Raw genomic sequence first — 18,285 nt, 5'->3', positions numbered from 1 at the left:
AGGTGAATCAAACTGAGTACATTTATATAATAGAAATATTTGGTACCTATAACAATAAATAAAGGTTCATTTATTTATACTCTGGCAAGATCACAGAGTATAAAACTTGAGATAATACACCATTGCAAACTTTGCAATCTCTCTCTCTCTCTCTCTCTGTTTTACATACTTGCAGGCAAGTACTTAGCAATACTCACGTCCCATTTGAGCTCGTTCTGGGCATGAGGCAAGTTAATTGATCATGTCTTGTCTTCACATGAGTAAAAGCTAGCGTTCACATAATAGACTTTCTATGAAATCATTGCACATCGCTGGGTCATGTTATTCAGATCTCGCAACTTTTCATTATGTTAGAGGTTAAATGTTAATGCATCAAACTAGCTGTGCGGGGAAATTTGCTAACTAGCTGTGCGGGGAAATTTGCTAACTAGCTGTGCGGGGAAATTTGCTAACAGCTGCATCATACTTCCTTGTGAGACCTCAGATAACTATCGAACCACCATCATTGAAAAACTTTGGTAATTTCATACATTTCCTATTATGCAAAAGCTGCAACTAATATGCCAACTGATTACTGCAGTTCAGGGGAGGTTTCCATGCTATCCACTAGAGGAATGATATCACTGTTATGCAAATGACATATTTGACTAGCGGTTCTTCTAGTTGCCAGGCAAATTTATGAATTATGTGTCTCATGCTGCATCACAGGGTACATTCTGTTTGGAAATACTGGTTCAAATGTCGGATTGTTAAATAGACAAATTATGTTTTATTTGATTGTGTCTTAAAGGGTAAATGTTCTGTTGATTTCAGGTAGGTAATGGTTGATAGAAGGTCCTATAATTTTGCTAGTTTGTGGTTAACTGGACTGCATTATGCAACTGCCTCATGGTTTAAGTGAAATCCTGGTTTTCCCCTCCTCTAATTTGACTGTTTCCAGGTGCTAATTTTAGCACAATTTTAAACCAGTTAGCACATTAGAGGAAGGAAATCACATGCAGATGAAAATATCCATCTTCACTTGTCCAAGATGAAGTATTGTTTTCCATGGTAGTATTTAGCAATTAAAGCCTGTGAATTTGCTTAGTGTAATGAAGTAACTGTAAAACTTTAATCCTGTAAAATACAATTAAGGCAGTGACCACTAGTACAACATGATTTCTGAAGAGAAGCAAAGATGGCAACTGTCCCTCCATGTCATTTTGTTTACTACCTAACAGCAAACTCCAGCACACCCAACTTTACTGTTGAATGCCTAACAAAAGATCTCTCAAAAGATTTCTCAGCCTGCAAACCAGATGACATAGGTGACTGGTGGAAGTATTAGTTGTGCAAACTCTTGACAGGTGCATATCATGTTTCACTCAGTTATGTTATTACACCATGTCCCTTCAACTATAGATACAAATCATCAGTGATCCATATACAGGGCTCAAAATAAGGGTGACTTGGTGCATGTTATGTCTGGAAACAATTGCAGATATTCACAGAATGCAATTTGAAATCATATCAAATATTCCTTCAAAACCACATTGACGCCCATTTGTGCCACACTCATAATATTGCAGCCAGTGTCAAGCTTATCACAGATGGAAGAATTACTCTGACACCTCAACTATGCTCCATAGAATCCATCCTGGATTTTGTAATTGAGCTAATTTGCTGCAACACATTTCAGGTACCACAGCAGAGGCATGAACACTACCATAGATGTCAGAGGGGTCTGCAGCACCAAAGAGACCAGATGGGCCTGGGGTAAAAGAGTGGTCAGAGAATACCAGGAGGGCCAGAGCACAAGAGAGGTCATCAGCAAAATGTGCATATTTTTGTGTAGATTGTTTGAATAATACTGTAAAGTTCCCTCAGCTAATCTGATCATGTTCCTTAAGGTTTTATGTAGTTTTGTTGTTTCTTCAAAATCACTTTTAACTAAATATTTACACTATTAATTTAAGGGGATTCTTTAGCGAATGCTATCTGTAAACAACAGGTAAAGTTTGTGTTTCAGGTATTGTTTATCTTTCATATAAAGGAAGAATGTAGATGAGTTTCACTTGTGCATGTTGATAGACATACTTTTCACTTTTTTGTCATTGTTTGCATTAAAATATTAAGATCATATTAAGTCTGTAATTAGCCATATACCAGAATTTGGAGTGCTTGATCCAAACTATTAATGTTGTTGATTACACACCCCACAATAAAATCTCAGTCAAACAGGCCAAACAACCTGACTGGACTACACCTAACAATTTAGATGACTTAAAAGAACAAATAAATGCCATCTGTAATGAGCTAGTTTACAGTACAAAAGAAATTATATTATAATTCATCAGGTAATTGACCATGATGTAAAAGCCACAGATGAAAAGAGAAATAATCTTAAAGTCAGTTGGAAAATTTTGACTGAGTTTGAAGCTGGAAAAGTGCATAAATAGTCACATATAGTTCATCACTGATATCATATAGTATTACATTAAAAATCCTAATGATATGGGAAGATAGTTTAACTGATATATTTGCTAATTACTGCAGCTTCCTTCATGAAGAAACCTACTGTTGAATCCATATCCATATCTTTAAGACTTACTCTCTGAAAGGCTTGCAAGTGAGACACATTTTCAACTGCATCAATTAACTATAATCATGTTCTTAAATTGTCCAGCAAATAAAATGAACAATTTTTAGTAAGATCAGATTGGACCCAGACTTTGGAAAGCATCTACTCCAATAAGTGCTGTGTTACTTTCACACATAATCAGTACAAAGACTGGTCAGCTCCCAAAATCATGGAAACTAGTGAAAGTGATGCTCCTTTTCAAAACTGGAATTTAGGATGAAGTCAAGAATTACAAACCCATTTCCATCCTACTTTTGTAGAATTAATAGAAATACATCGGCATTATTCTGTAATTTTGTTTTTAAAACAAGACAACCATCTGCAATGAAACCAGTCATGTGACAGACAAATATACTCTTGTGAAACGGCTGTAATATCAAAAGTAAAGAAATGCACGAATCATGCCATATTTTGTACAAATTAGCTCACTTGCTCACTCGGAACAAACCATTGGATATTAAATGCTATTGTATGAGTTTGCTTTGGTGGCAAATGCTTAAGTTGTGCTTGCTGTTAAAAGCCAGCAATATGGAGACTAAATTTTTTATTTATTTGGCATAATGATAATAATCAGCATTAGAGATACTTCTATATAGCATGTTGAGATACCAGCAATCAAGAGACCAAGATATGTAAAAATTACGTTTGCTTCAATCCTGAGAATAACTCCTCATAAAAACACTCATTTATGGTTCAGTAAATTTTGAGTGAAACATATCTAACTTCACCTATTGATAAGTAAACACCCCACTACAAAGGGAGAGAGACATATTAGAAGTGGACTTTCCAAATTTCATTCATGCTTTTCTGTACGCAAGTTAGTTCATGGACTATTGAGTTAAACTGAAGCTGATGTGTAAACATGTCTACGATGTCAAAAACAAATTGAAGGCAGTCATAAAATATGGATAGTTAATCTAGTCATCTTGGCATGGACAGTTGTTTCAACATGACCATTAGCATCACACTTGATTCCAAGTATGGGACCAGTTTGTTTCTCAGTTGTTGATCATGGTAGAGTCATTTAACATGGATAGGACATTTGTATACACTAATCCTACACCCTCATCACAAATGTAGGTCACTGTGATGTATATTTCATGGAGCACCAACTTGAAATGTTTTAGGGCACATTTACTTAAGTCACTAAACATGTTGGGATTATCAAACCTAGTGATTGTATGCATATTTGAATACTGCACCATGAACAGAAAAGTAGATCTCTGTAGCCTATATTTTATTGCAATGACTTTAAGTTTGCAATAAGAATAGTTTCCCAGACATTGATCATGGTAGAGTTATGACACTTTGTAAAAGGATCCTTACCAGTAAGAACTACACCGTGAAAACAGGAATGGATTTTGTTTTGTGGTTCACTGACTTTGTTGAAAGATTTTGGGCAAGTTTCCATTTTCAGACTTTGATTTTAGTACAGTTAAGAAACTTGGTAAGAGAATGCATTTCTTTAATTATTATGCGTGCCAGCAAGAAGGTATATCAGAACGTCCATTATTTCACGGTTTACTGATTTATGTTACACAACAGGCTTAACGTTGGCTCACTTTTTGGCATTATTCATGGTCAAGTCCTGAACATGTGGGAAGAACTCAGGGTATACTCTAGGATGCATGATTGCAGGATGCAGATTTCTCAAACGTCGTCCTAAAAGTTAACTGGGTTTGCAAATAATGTACATCATGTTAGTGCAGTTAACCTTTATTTCCTAGATAAATCCCTCCAATAAATCTCCCCTTTTTAAATGAAATGGGGGTTCCCTTTTAATGTTGAATTCTCGTGTAGACTCTTGAACTGCATATCAGTGTACCTATTCACCACAAAAATTGGATATATTGAGACCTTTATGTATTCCCCAATACACTGACTTTATTTGACTTTTAGTCAAGTTAAAATCATAATCTTCATTCCTGTTGGTTGCATTAATATATTTCTTGGAATACTATACCCTTGCTACAAATCTGGGTCACTTACTGATAATTCCTTCATCATGTATTCTTTCCTACCTTAACCTGTTAAGTTCATTTCATGTTAAAATCATCAAAACAGATGAAGGGGTACATTTTGCACACTCATCACTGCTTCATGGACCATGCAAACTTTGGTGAACTTTCACATCCAATCTAATTCCTGAGACATTATCTATATGAAAATTCATGAAAGGGTGCATTTCAGAGTTCTACTTAAGGTATATTTTATGGACCTGTGTGTGATGCTTCAATGAACTTGAATAGTGCAACATATGTGCATTCAAAGGTTTAAAAGATTTTACTTCTATGCAACTGTTATAGTTTCAGTGCTGATTCACATGCATGCTTTATAGTTGCTCCTCAGACTTGAAGCATTGCTGTCCTATGACATAATGTTACAGTACTTATAGAATTCTGTTTAGTTGGATTACTATTATGTTATCCTTGTTCGTTCATCAGTCTATGCATATATGTATCCTTATATTTAGAGTTTTGTTTCCAATCACAAAGAGAATTGGTGGAAATGTACAAAGACATTGTACTCAATTTTTCAATTTAACGAGTCTTCTTGGGAAAATACTGTTGGAACGCTTTATCTTTGTTGCTAAAATTAGTGACAATGCATCCATCTAAGTATCTGCATGTCATGGTGAACATAGAGTCTATATGCAGTTTTATTATCAACATAATTTGAAACAATGTGAAACATCACGAGCTTGACCAAGTTTTTCATAATGATTTAAGAAAAATGACAAATCAGTCTCCTTGAAAAACTGAAAGTAATTAGGAGAAAGGAGATATATACATAATCTTAACACAGTTTACTTGATCAATCAACATTTATTAGTTCTATTCACTTTATATATGCCCTCAGATTACTTACCTGCACTGTAAGGCCAGGTTAGTATTAGCAGTCAAGTATGTACATTTCTAAAATTCTAACAAGTAGTGTCAGTGTACGCTGTTTCCTTATTATGCATAGAAGTCAGGATAATATTATGATAGCTGCTATGTGAATACTGGTCCAGAGAAGAAACTGATGCATTAAAAGACTTTGTCAAAGACTTCTCCACTGTCAGTGTATCCAACACTAAATACAACAAGGGCTGTCTACCAAGTAAGAATCTGTCTCTTATATTAATTAGTTAATTAGGGCTAATTAGTTTGGGGAGAGAACTTAATTTTTGTTTTTCTTGTTCCCTTTGGATTTCTAATTGTAACTTATATCATTCTTAATTTCTTGTGACAGTTTCCATTGTAACTGCATTTTGCATAAACTAGCATTTCCAGCAGGAATTTTCTGATTTTTGCAGTATATGACCTTTTCTGAGTTCTCAAAGTCCAGCTTTTTTAAGGTTTTTTATTATCTTTTCTTTTTACTGTGCTTGGGATCCGTTGTGACTCAGTGGTCAGCATGCTAATGTAAAAATCAGAGGAGTGTAGGTTTGAATCCTGCCCAACCCATCCATGGTCTTCAAGAGTGGTGTGTTTCTAGACTAGCTAATTTGCTTTCTTTACTTTGATACTAATAGTCTTTGATGTGCAGATGTGCAATTAAGCACCAATAAATAAACACAAATTCTGTGTGTTATGAATACTGTTCATGGAATGATCTCCTGAGATCATGTTAGATATCAGCTCTTCCTGGCATATTACAGGTTTAAAATCTCAACTTAGTGAAGCCTCTTTAATGATTGGAAATGCTGCTGTTTTATTTAGGTGTTTTTTCTTTGTTGCAGACGAGAGAAATAATTGACCTCCAAAAGGATCACATGCCACAGTGTTTGAGGTACCTTGATATACAGGCTGCCATATTAAATAAACCAATGATCATAAGACGATATAACAAGGCATTATAATTAGTTCATTTAGACACAGGTTGCAAAGTATAATTATTATTGCTGTGACCCTTTGATTTTATTTTGTGACATTAAAATTATAAACAATGCCTGTAGTTGTAATCTGTAACCTTTCCCTACCCCACCGGTGGATCAGAAATTATTATATATTCTATGACACTGACTTAAATGGACTTTGGCAGAAATATTTCTCAAAATGGCCGCATTCGCTTATTATGTCTCTATGTATCATTTAATATGCCTGTCATAGTAGTGATGTACAGTTTTGCAGACTTGTATCCTCTAAATCCACAGGAAGAAAATTGGCAGTTTTCTTTTGATGGCCCTATTTTGAATTTTCCCTGTGCTTCAACCAATTTGGTGACATTATTGATTCATTTTATCTTGCCAATGACAAAAGGGAAAAATGATAAGAGATAATGGGCACTATGCCTATCTCTCCATTAGTGAGATGTGTTTTGAAATTTATCTTTTAGGGTAGATATATTGGATAACTACATTTGTTGCAGGTTGGGGGTGGTACATTCCTAGTTCTATGATGACTGAAAGATCAAAGTTGTGGAAACAAGCATGTATTGATTGATTCTTTTTATTGGGCAGTTGAATGTCTCCTATTTCCATGGATAGGTTTTGCTTTGAGGTTAAGCAGGGGTTTTGATATCTCCAGTGATATGTGTGTCACCATGTCTAAGGTCAAGATCAAAAGTGTCAGGTAAATTCATTAGAAGTGATCATGTGTGCTGTTAACACATCGGATTATCATCAGACACTGAATATAAGCGTCAAAGGGAACAAACACAGTCTCTTATGATTTGTTGGATCAAAACACAATGTCAGAGAGGAAGGGTTAGCGTTTTAAAATTTGTGAAAGTTATTCTCCTTTGGACTTTGCATACAGCTTTAGTGTATAGGTACCCTGAAAGTTAGGTCAAGGGTATGTTAGACTGACCCTATTTGTATAATATCAAATTGTTTGCATATTCATTACTTATCCTGCCGATTGAAGTATTATTTGGAAATATGGCATAAGTGTATATCATTAAATGAATGAGTTGCATACCAAATTTATTAGCTTAAATCAGCCATTTTGGAAACCCAATTTCAACCTTTTCTTCAATATGGCTGAGCCATTTTTGATAAAAGCTTTTTTTATATGTTCAGTGGGAGCATAGCACACCATCCACTGGTTGAAAGAGGTTTAAAGCGGACACTAACAGAATATGCTTACACGGCTTATGAAAATGAAATTGATGCTCCAGGCATGGGAGATAATCCTTGAAAAGTTTGGAAGTTTAAGACTTTAAGAAATGTTCATCATCATACAAACTATGCAAGAGGTTGTAGGTTCGAACCCCGACTGGGTCATACCAAAGACTTATAAAAATGGTAGTAAGAGCTGCCTCGCATGGCACTCAGCTTTACGAGTTAGTATTAGGTCTGGTCGGCATGCTATCAGGATAATGTAACTGGGTGGGACATAATGCTACATGTCTGTGGCATGATGCCTCAGTGCTAGACATAATTAAAAACTGCCACACTGCAGACATCATAGAGATATGATTGAATTTTTTTTTAAAGCTATGTTAAAACTTGGAACACACACACACACACACTAATGATCTTGATAGTGACAATAATTAATTCATCAATGATGTTAAATATTTTGAGGAACATTCCTTGGTCACACTGACAATGGTAGAGTCATGAAACTTTACTATGAAACACACACACACACACACACAGACACACACCAACATTTGGAAGGTAAATTACATGTATTACACAAAACGGGTAGGTGCTAATTAATTTTCCATGATTTTGTGTATATCTTATTTTGTTTAAAAGGATGACTAATTCTGTTGGAACATAACCATTTTACAATATAAAAAAATTCTCCTTGATTATTTTGGGAAGTCCTAAACAAAATATTGACCAGAGCTGTGTGACTACTATTAATGAAAACTATTTAATGCAGCACAGTCTTTGTTCACCTTCTTGTCTCCAAGTTCATTTTTATAGGACTCTCAGTACTAATTCAGTTCCCATGGTAAACCTATGCAAACACCATGATATTAAAACTCCAATAACTTTAACATTCTGAGTGCTCATGATCAAACCTACATTTTTCAGTTTAAATGAAACCTGGATGACAGCCTCTGTTTAGAGAAAATGATTTGAGCTGCGGCATTTTCTGGTTTTACGTGTGTTTCAAACGTGCGCTTTCAATTCAACACCAAAGAGTCGGGTGCTAATTTTAATAATGAATGTTCCAAACTCAAGACTGTTAAAGGACTGAAATTCCATCAATAAAACAATATTTTATTTCACTTACAACTATGACAAGCTCTGGAAAGATTCTTTTTCCTAAAATAATAACATATAATCGACCAATTCTGGCCAGCCAAACCCATGTATACTCTAATTTATGTTCACCCATTTTACAAACTGGTTCCAATTTTTCCAAAGAATAAGTACTGTAAGTCCTTAGGTTTTGCTCATGAAAGTTATCAATATTATAGTACCTAATTTTATGAGTAGTACGTTTACATAGCAGAACTAGGTCATTTTTACTTATATTTTCATCCTATGTTGACTTTGAGATATATATCACCTCATCAATGGCTAGGGTCTTGCAGCAAAAAATTTGTTGTTTTTTAGATGTTGTTGTTGTGGGCTTTAACATCATTTTTCAGCACACGATAGGCTATGTATGGCAGCCAGTATTAATGGTGGAGGAAGAACCCGGGAAGAACCACTTTCATCACTTTCATTTATGCAATTATGCCTGTTCGCTAAATAGTTGAGTTTTGCCTATGATCTTACATTTCTCTGCACTAATATTTTTATTTTTATGAATTATGCTTATTATTTTTGAAGATTTTTTATGAACTATTTTTCAGAGATCTCGGAAACACTTAACTAAACATATTTGGATGCCAATTTTTGATCTGGGACGCAGAAAATCACTGATGCGGGAGTCCTGCGTACGCATGTAATAGGTGTGCGGCAAAATTCTAAGACTTGCCAGTCCTGCTTCAGCCACCTGCTTTGTGGGAAAATGTGTTGATCAGTTAGCTGTGCTGATATTTACAATGACATAATTAAGTGACTGAAAGACACATTTGATGTACATACATATTGCCATTTCATGAGTACATAAAAAAAGAACATGATGCAATAGCTGGGCAGCAAGTTCAAAGGCTTTGACTGGTGGCGGGGTGGGAAAATGTACTGATATTTACAGTGATTGAATTCAGAGACAGAAAGACCTTGACATGTACATGTGGTCATTTATAAAAGTACATCAAATAAACAACTTTAGCTTTCGTTATTGAGGGGCCCTGAGTGGCCAAGTGGTCTAAAGCGCTCTCCGTTATGGATCACTGCCATCTCACCTCTGTCTGCATAGGTTCAAGTCTCGGATTCGGCCAATATGGGTATGTGACAAAGCTTGCCAGTAGCTTCTTGAGGGTCAGTGGTTCTTTCTGGGGTTTTCCCGGGTTCTTCCTCCACCATTAATACTGGCCGCCATGTATAGCCTATTGTGTGCTGAAAAATGGCGTTAAACCTTACAACAACAACAACAACAAGCTTTTGTTATTGTGTTCATTTCCGATTGTAGCCGAATAAGCAGTTCACGTGACCTCAGAAACAAGACATGTTGACGCTTGGATAAAAAGACCATTTGTAAGTAGGTGACAAGTCGCCTAAAAATGTAAACTTTGCATTCTTCTGTTAGGAAAAGTGAAAGCGACTTCACCCTGTCATTATTTAAGAGGTACATTGACTGACCATAGCATATTTTGTTTAAATGCCCCTCACCGTAGCCCGGTTAGTTCTAGTGTTGTAGCGAAATGTATTCATCAAGGCATCAGTAGCTAGGCCTAGTTTTTATATAAATTACATTGATAAACAAACTCTTACCCATTCACAAGCATTATGTTTTGACAGCTGATTGACCATTAACCCTTTTCCGAGTAAGGTAGCAACTATCAATTTCCTGCATGCTATCCTTTGATGATAAAACAAACAAACTTGTGTTTTAAGATCAGAATCGGTGATCTATATATATATATTAACTGCCTCTTATACACTATTTTGTCATAAAATTGGTTTGAAACTTAAGTGAACCAGTAGGCCTACCAGGAAATAATGGCAGACTGTGCTAAGTCTGGGATGTACCAGTTTATTAGGTTGTCTGTCTTCTTAAATCATCAGGTAAATATATTCAGAAAAAATATACAAATCATTGAACTCAAAGCCTATGTATTATTTTATTAAAGATTTAACTTTAAAATGAAAAATATGTAGGTCAGAAACATGTGGGACGATGCTGTGTTGTGGAATTCACGGGATGCGCTCTAATGTCTAAGCTGTTTTCTGACACGACAGGTACAGTAATACCTCGAACATTCGCGAGGTTAGGTTCCAGAACCAGTCGCAGATCAGGAGGAATCGCGAATGTTTGGTACGAGTCACTAAAAATGCTAATAAATGCTTATTTCTAGGGTTTAAACCCTAACTATGACCCAAATCATGCTCCCAAAGCACTATAATTTCATTTAAAAGTTAGCTTAATACATTACCCTTAAAAAGAGAAATAAATGGTTGACATAAAAATAGAGTACAGTATCGCCTAATGGGTATTTGCCACACTAGTGCATTTACAGTACGGTACATGTATGCTAATATTACCCCTATACTAATTCATTGGCTGCCGTTTTCTTTTGCACTCACAGTAAGATAAAACCAAGTAAGGAATGGGACTGTAAACTTAATGACCGACGTTTTCTTTGTCATTGTCAGGAAGGTAAACTAACTAGACAAACTTCATATGTCACAGAAGTCATATAACAAAGGTACAATTCAATAAAATAAAGAAAACATGTACGTAGAGGGTACCAATGAAAATTTCGCAAATCCATGAATTTGCGAATCCAGAAACGTGAATGCACGAGGTATTACTGTATTTGCAAAAATATGGGGAAAAAAACAGCAAATCAAATACTATTTATTTGCCTAAAATTACTACAAGTACGTATACAAATAAATAAACCATAAATTTGCGATCCTGTCAGTGGACTGTTGTAATAAAGCTATATTATAATAAGTGATTACATTATGAAAACCTCTCCATCTAAAAATAGATGCACTCACGTCTGTGTTGATTCTGTAGGAAAGAAGGGACTGCAGCGTTTGATGGTGGGACTCCTATTTTTACCAAAATGGGAGTCCTGGACTCCTAGTTTAAAAATCCTAGTGAGACCTCTGATTTTTACACCGCTATGCAACTAAAATTTAATTAATGGATTTATCAGTGTGTGAGTGTGTTTGTGTGAGAGATTTTGTAATTTTAATGTAGCTTTAACAATTTTCCAGTCATATCAATATAAAGTCTGCAGCGTGGCAGTTTATAGTGATGTCCAGCACTAGGGCATCATGTTGCAGACATGAAGCATAATGTCCCACCCAGTCACATTACCCTGACACCAGGCCAACCAGTCCTAACACTAACCTCTTAATGCTTTGCACCTAGCGAGGAAGCTGTAAGTACCTTTTTTATAAGTCTTTAATGGTATGACACGGCAGGGTTTCAAATCCACGACCTCCCACATCCGAAGCGGACACTCTAATCACTAGGCCACAGGAGCGGTATAATCTTGCTTGTACCTTGCAATCTGTAAGCATAGTCTGACATTAAGCATAATTCACCTAATGTTTTACCGTGATAAATATATGACATAAAAGGTTTATGATCCTGAATGCAGCCCCAGGGGTACCAGATCAAAATTCACATTTTAATAGACAAAATGTGATTTTGCATACAGCCTGAACTCTGTCCAACTTGGCCATTAGCATACACGAGTAAAAATCCTAACAACTGTCCTAGCATAAAATGTACTGGTGCATTATTGATTGATATGTCCTTTGATTTGAAAACTTGTGGCACCATTATATACTGACATATTCCATTATTCCTAGTTCCCCTCTTTAGCCTTACAAATAATCAGGATGATATTTCTCTTTATAAAGTCTGATGAGTTAATTGTTTGACCTTAGTCACATTTCTCTCTATCAATCTTGTTTATGTTTTCTTTCATGCATACATGCCATATCAAAGGAATATTTCCCATCATGTCAGTAATTTTTCCACATAAAGCCAGGCATTCTTCAGTCTTGCCACCCATCATCAGCTGCAACAATGGTCAGAAATACAACCAGAAAGCTCAATGAAACTGAGTACAAGTAATGATAAATTCTAATTGCCCAATTGCTAAATGTGTTTATGTGTTACTAGGTTGAGACAATCGACAGACACCTAGAGACAGAGACAAAAACATGCACTTGGGTCTTTAGGTGCACATAAGCACAAACACAGATGTTTGCTTTTTGTGATTTAAAGTTATCCAAATGAACTTGAACATTGATAATCAAAAGACTTTATTGTCCCTCACCTTTTTTTGTTTTTGTACCTGGTGTTACGTAATCAACTGTGTACCATAATAGTCCGAGGTAACAAGTTATGGGCCATTAGAGTCATAAGTAACCAGTTATGGGCCATTAGAGTTGTAAGTAACCACTTATGGGCCATAAGAGTCCTGGGTAACCAGTTATAGGCCATTAGAGTTATAAGTATTCAGTTATGGTCCATAACAGTCCTAGGTAACCAGTTATGGGCCATTAGAGTCATAAGTAACCAGTTTGGGCCATTAGGGTCTTAAGTACCCAGTTATGGGCCATTAGAGTCCTGGGTAACCAGTTATGGGCCATTAGAGTCATAACTAACCACTTATGGGCCGTAAGAGTCCTGGGTAACCAGTTATAGGCCATTAGAGTCATAAGTAACCAGTTTGTGCCATTAGAGTCATAAGTAACCAGTTATGGGCCATAACAGTCCTAGGTAACCAGTTACAGACCATTAGAGTTATAACTAACCAGTTATAATGAAGTGTGTTATGGTGGGTTTTCACTCTGTGTTATAATGAATCATGTTATAGTAGGGTTTCACTTTATGTTATAATGGAGTGTGCTATTGTTGGGTTTCACTTTATGTTATAATGAATCATGTTATGCAGGAATTTCACTATGTGGTATGATGAAGCGTGTTATAGTGGGATTTTACTTTGTGTTTTGATGAAGCATGTTAAAGTAGGGCTTCACTTTATGTTATGATGAAGCATGTTATAGAAATATAGACCTATTTGATAACAGTTATGTCTCTCTGCTTATTAATTCCCTTAATTTACCCATGATCCAATGTTCATTGAGTGAGTAAATCTGTAAAGTAATGGCATCAAAAAAAGCTGTGAATGAACCTTGTACCCACGAAAATTTTGTGTCAAGTGCCTCGAGTTTATGAGCAAATTTTGATTTGTAGTTTTTGAATAATACTATTAATAAACAAAATACACTTTGATTTAAATGATTTTTATATAACTAATTAATTTTTGCTTCTATTTTACATACAATTAACGTAATAATGTAACTTGGATATACCTGAAAGGTTCTATAATGGCGAATGGTAGTATACATACACAGAATGATGATTTTACAGTTGATTGTAATTTACTAAATTCAGAACTGCAATCACAATAATCTAATTAATCTACTGCATGGTCATTGGTGTAATTACCTAGAACACATAATCCGTAACAATAATGGCCTTAGCGAATGCAGGGCCCGATTTTTATCATTTTGACAGGGCTTTCTGGATTTTCACACAGGGACATTTGGAAATAAACTTTTGAAGAAGTTTTGTAGGATATTGATCTTAAAATCTTCCATCGCTGTAAATTTAGTTTCTCTCTATAGATATGTTTTTAGAAATTACAAATATGTGGGGCCCCTGTGAGCTCGGGGCCCGATTGGACCAAATCAGTTCAACTGGCCTAAGGCCGGCCCTGACCTTTAAAGTGTATGAGACAGAGAGAGAAGGGGGGGGGGGGTCGAAAGAGAGGGTTGTATAAATAAGCATATACAACAGTGGAGCATACACCCCTTTGTTTATAAAACAAAAAGTAGGAAGTAAGACATAAAGTTTGTTTATTTCATTAAGAAAAGGAAACAATTAGTATCAAAGTGGCCAAACTGAATTAAGCTGTAACAGTTGCCATGAGGTGTCATTGTTCCCCTTGTGACCAAGTCAAATTTAATACTTATAAATAAATTATAACATTTGTTGAAACCAAAGCTCATCAAGAACATGGTGTAAATAATTCTTAATGTTAATAAATAATATAAAGATTAATAAATTTCAATGTTCGCCACAAATATGTAATTCACTAAAAAGTATGTTCAATTATATTATAATATCTCTCTCTCTCTCTCTCTCTCTCTCTCTCTCTCTCTCTCTCTCTCTCTATATATATATATATTTATATATATATATATATTAAAATTTCTTCTATTTGGACAGTACTGCTAACTTTTCCTTTTGATAATTTCAATCTTGTTTCAGTAATTCCCTTTGTTCCAGTAAATCTAGTTACTGGACTTTGATGGAAAACAAAACATGAAACCAGACTATGCCGTTTGGATTTTTTTTATCACTTAAGTATCTAAAAGTATATAAGATCATTTATTCATTCCTAAGTCAAACAATCATTTAATCTAATTCAAACATGCATTTGATATTTAAAAAAGTGCAATCATATTACATACTGGACAGAAATGATAATTTTCTTTTCTTTGCTAATGTGTCATTTCCAGACAATCTAATTCAGGCACTTCTTTTTCTTAGCACAAGAATTTTCACGATTATTTAAACATCTAGGTTTGCCAAGGACACAATGAACAAATATAAATGCGTATGGAGGATTTATAATAATAATAATAATAATAATAACACGCTCTTCTGTTGATTTAGGCACTCAAGTTGATGCATCTATAACGGTTATTGCTCGCCAGAGGTAGGGATTGTAAATTCGTTAAGACATTATCTGATATCACTGCAATAAAGAGCTCTTCAAGGGAGTCTATTTTCAGGGACGGTAACAACAGTTATTGAACTGACGCCTATAATGGGGTTTCACTTTGTGTTATAATGAAGTGTTTTATAGTGGGAAGCCTTCACTTTGAGCTATGGTAAAACGTGTTTTAGTGGGGTTTCACTTTGTGTTATAATGAAGCTTGTTATAGTGTGGCTTTTAAAAAGTGGGGTTTCATTTTATTTTTACATGTCAAAATCAAACTCAAAATTACGTTTTACATTCATGATTCATTGTGCTGTTGCAACTCTTTATAATTTCAAACTTTCAGGAATATTTAAAAGCAATATGGATGAAAATCACAAATTACACCTTGCATCTTAAAAGTGTATTTCAAGACTTTTCAAATTGATCATACCAAATTTTAGGATCCAATTGGAAAAAGTATATCCTTGCATGGCACGTTTAGAAAAGATCATACAGTGATCACTTTTTATAATACTATATATGTGAGCAATACAAGTGACTGACATTATAAGTGAGGGTGCCTTATACTCCCTCTTTATAATGTTGTATATGGGAGCCTTATAAGTGACTGACATCGTAAGTGGGGCCACTTTATACCAAGTTGCAACAAGTTTGTCATGTTTGTACATAAAAAGACATAAAATAGTGTATTTGATTGCATGAAATAACATTATAGATGTTTTATTATTAATAATTATTATTATTATTATTATTGTTATTATTATTATTATTATTATTATTATTATTATTATTATCTAAATTAAGTTAAATATAATACATTTTAAACAAAATCAGAATTTATTGCACACTGGTAAATGTGGGGTTTCTTTGCTGTTAGCATAATCTGAACTCTAATATAATGCATCGGAGTAAACATTACAAATAACTGACATGAAAAGTGATGGTCAAATAGCAATGTCTTTTACAGAAACCTGCAGAGATTGGTGATAAAGTTTGTAAGAGTTACATTAATACCAGTGGGTGTTAAGGACTAAAGATAATGTCAGAGACCTATCATTTTCACCCTAATGGTGAAGGGCAAGAGTTATTGTTCCCAAAGTTGGTCCCTTGACCAAATGGCACCCCAGGCGCATCTACCTCCACCACCATTTGTTTAACTTGTATATCACAATGCAACAAAAACTGGACCGGTTTATGTCTGACCTTACTAGCTTTTACGTGAATTTTTGTTTTGACATTTGTATTATGCAAGCAATCATATACACATTTGATGTAGTGTCAGTTTGAAAGACATTCTATGGAAAGTCCTTCTGGCTATTCATTCTATGGAAAGACCTTCTGGGTATTGATTCTAGTGAAAGTCCTTCTGGGTATTGATTCTAGTGAAAGACATTCTGGGTATTGATTCTAGTAAAAGTCATTCTGGGTATTGATTCTAGTGAAAGTCATTCTTGGTACTGATTCTAGTGAAAGTCATTCTTGGTATTCAATCTAGCTAATGAGGATGTTCTCTTTTTTTAACTTTTTATTCCTTTATTTCATGAAAAAGGTATCTCACCTCCTCTGTATCTATTCCATCTTCCCAAAATCAATACAATATTTTACCCATCTTTTGTTACATTCATCCTGTCTCTCCCTATCTTTCTAATGCTGAATCTATCAGCAATAATCTTATTTAAATTAATATCTCTCTCTCTCTCTCTCTCTCTCTCTCTCTCTCTCTCTCTCTATATATATATATATATATATATATATATATATATATATATATAAAAACAGAGAGAGAGAGAGGTGAATGTTATGCTGTAAACGAAAACCTACATCGTTTTCTTTTAATAGCAACAAATATTAAATTGGACTCAGAACTGTTTTTTAAAGAATTGTATTAGCTTCTAACGCAAAACACACATCTGAGTCAAAAAGTTTCTGCCATTAATCCATTCATAGCTAAAGACTTGAGGTGGGGGGGCACCAGACAGCTGCCCCCCCCATTTAAAAAAAAATATAAAAAGTATTTTATGTTTGCGTGTTTCCCCCTCAGATATGTTGTATGTTCTATTTATAAAGAATTTTGCATCAAAAATTTTAATTTGAATTTTTGATGGGGTATTATTTTCCCCTTAGTGTTATCTAATGTTCGTCTGAGCCTGGTTTTAGTCACCTTGCTCATGTCCCTTCCCTTGTAATTTTTGTGACCTTTGATAGAGGTCTTCTAAGTCTCAGTGTTTGCTATGTGTATTAGTGCTATATTGTGTGCATGCTATATTTTCTGTATGTTTGAGACAGCAAGTATAAATCAAGTTTTCAGGGCGGGGGAAGGTTTCCCCCAGTTGTCTTATTTCAATTCTTTGGATTTAAAATCCATTACAATATATTTTATGTTATTTTCCGTTAATTTATTTTCAATTTAGAATTTTGGCTTTCGGAATGGTGTGATATATCAGGTTATGAAAAAAAACATTCTATTGTTTTATTCGAGTTGTAATATGTGTTGTTCCTTTCAATATGTGCTAAAGAAGCAAATAGGTAGGCTGTGCTGGATTCAAGGTCCACACTTCTTCATTCCTTGTATTTCTTCCGAATTGAGTAGGGCCTCCTTTATTTAAACTATTTCTTTAGAAAATTCCAATTTTTTTTTAATCACTACTAGATTGTAGGTTGGTCAACAGTGCGGAAGCTGTATGGTTGGAGAAAGAGAGAAGAGTCAGTGAGGTTGTATTTGTGTTTGTGTTTGGTCTGTTTATGTTCTATATGGGGTGTTTTTTCAAAACTCTTTCATAGGCCTGTCCACTTCGCATAGCGCCCTGTGACAGAGCCCCATGATGTGATCACCTTGTACTTTAACCATATAGATTCCCTGTGGATTCCCTGTAGTTTCGTATTTCATGTAATAATATTTTAGAATT

At 34.9% G+C, this 18,285-nt stretch overlaps 1 long non-coding RNA gene across 7 annotated transcripts in view; it reads left to right on the top strand.

Moving 5' to 3' along the window:
* LOC149770894 (uncharacterized) overlaps positions 1–14,803 on the top strand; it is a 41,077-nt gene extending 26,274 nt beyond the window's left edge. For 5 of the 7 annotated variants that reach the window (XR_016418439.1, XR_016418436.1, XR_016418438.1 and 2 more), the window contains exons 3-4: positions 1,679–1,816; positions 6,345–6,553. This is a non-coding gene — a long non-coding RNA (uncharacterized LOC149770894). Of the gene's footprint in view, positions 1–1,678; positions 1,817–6,344; positions 6,554–9,364 lie in introns of those variants that run through there. The other 2 variants (XR_016418434.1, XR_016418437.1) reach the window with 2 other exon arrangements.
* Positions 14,804–18,285: the final 3,482 nt, after the last annotated feature.

The sequence above is a fragment of the Sinohyriopsis cumingii genome, unplaced genomic scaffold, assembly GCF_028554795.1.
Source record: "Sinohyriopsis cumingii isolate HCF-2022 unplaced genomic scaffold, ASM2855479v2 utg002228l, whole genome shotgun sequence".
Classification (NCBI taxonomy): Eukaryota; Metazoa; Mollusca; class Bivalvia; order Unionida; family Unionidae; genus Sinohyriopsis; species Sinohyriopsis cumingii.
This window is presented reverse-complemented; position numbering and strand designations above follow the sequence as displayed.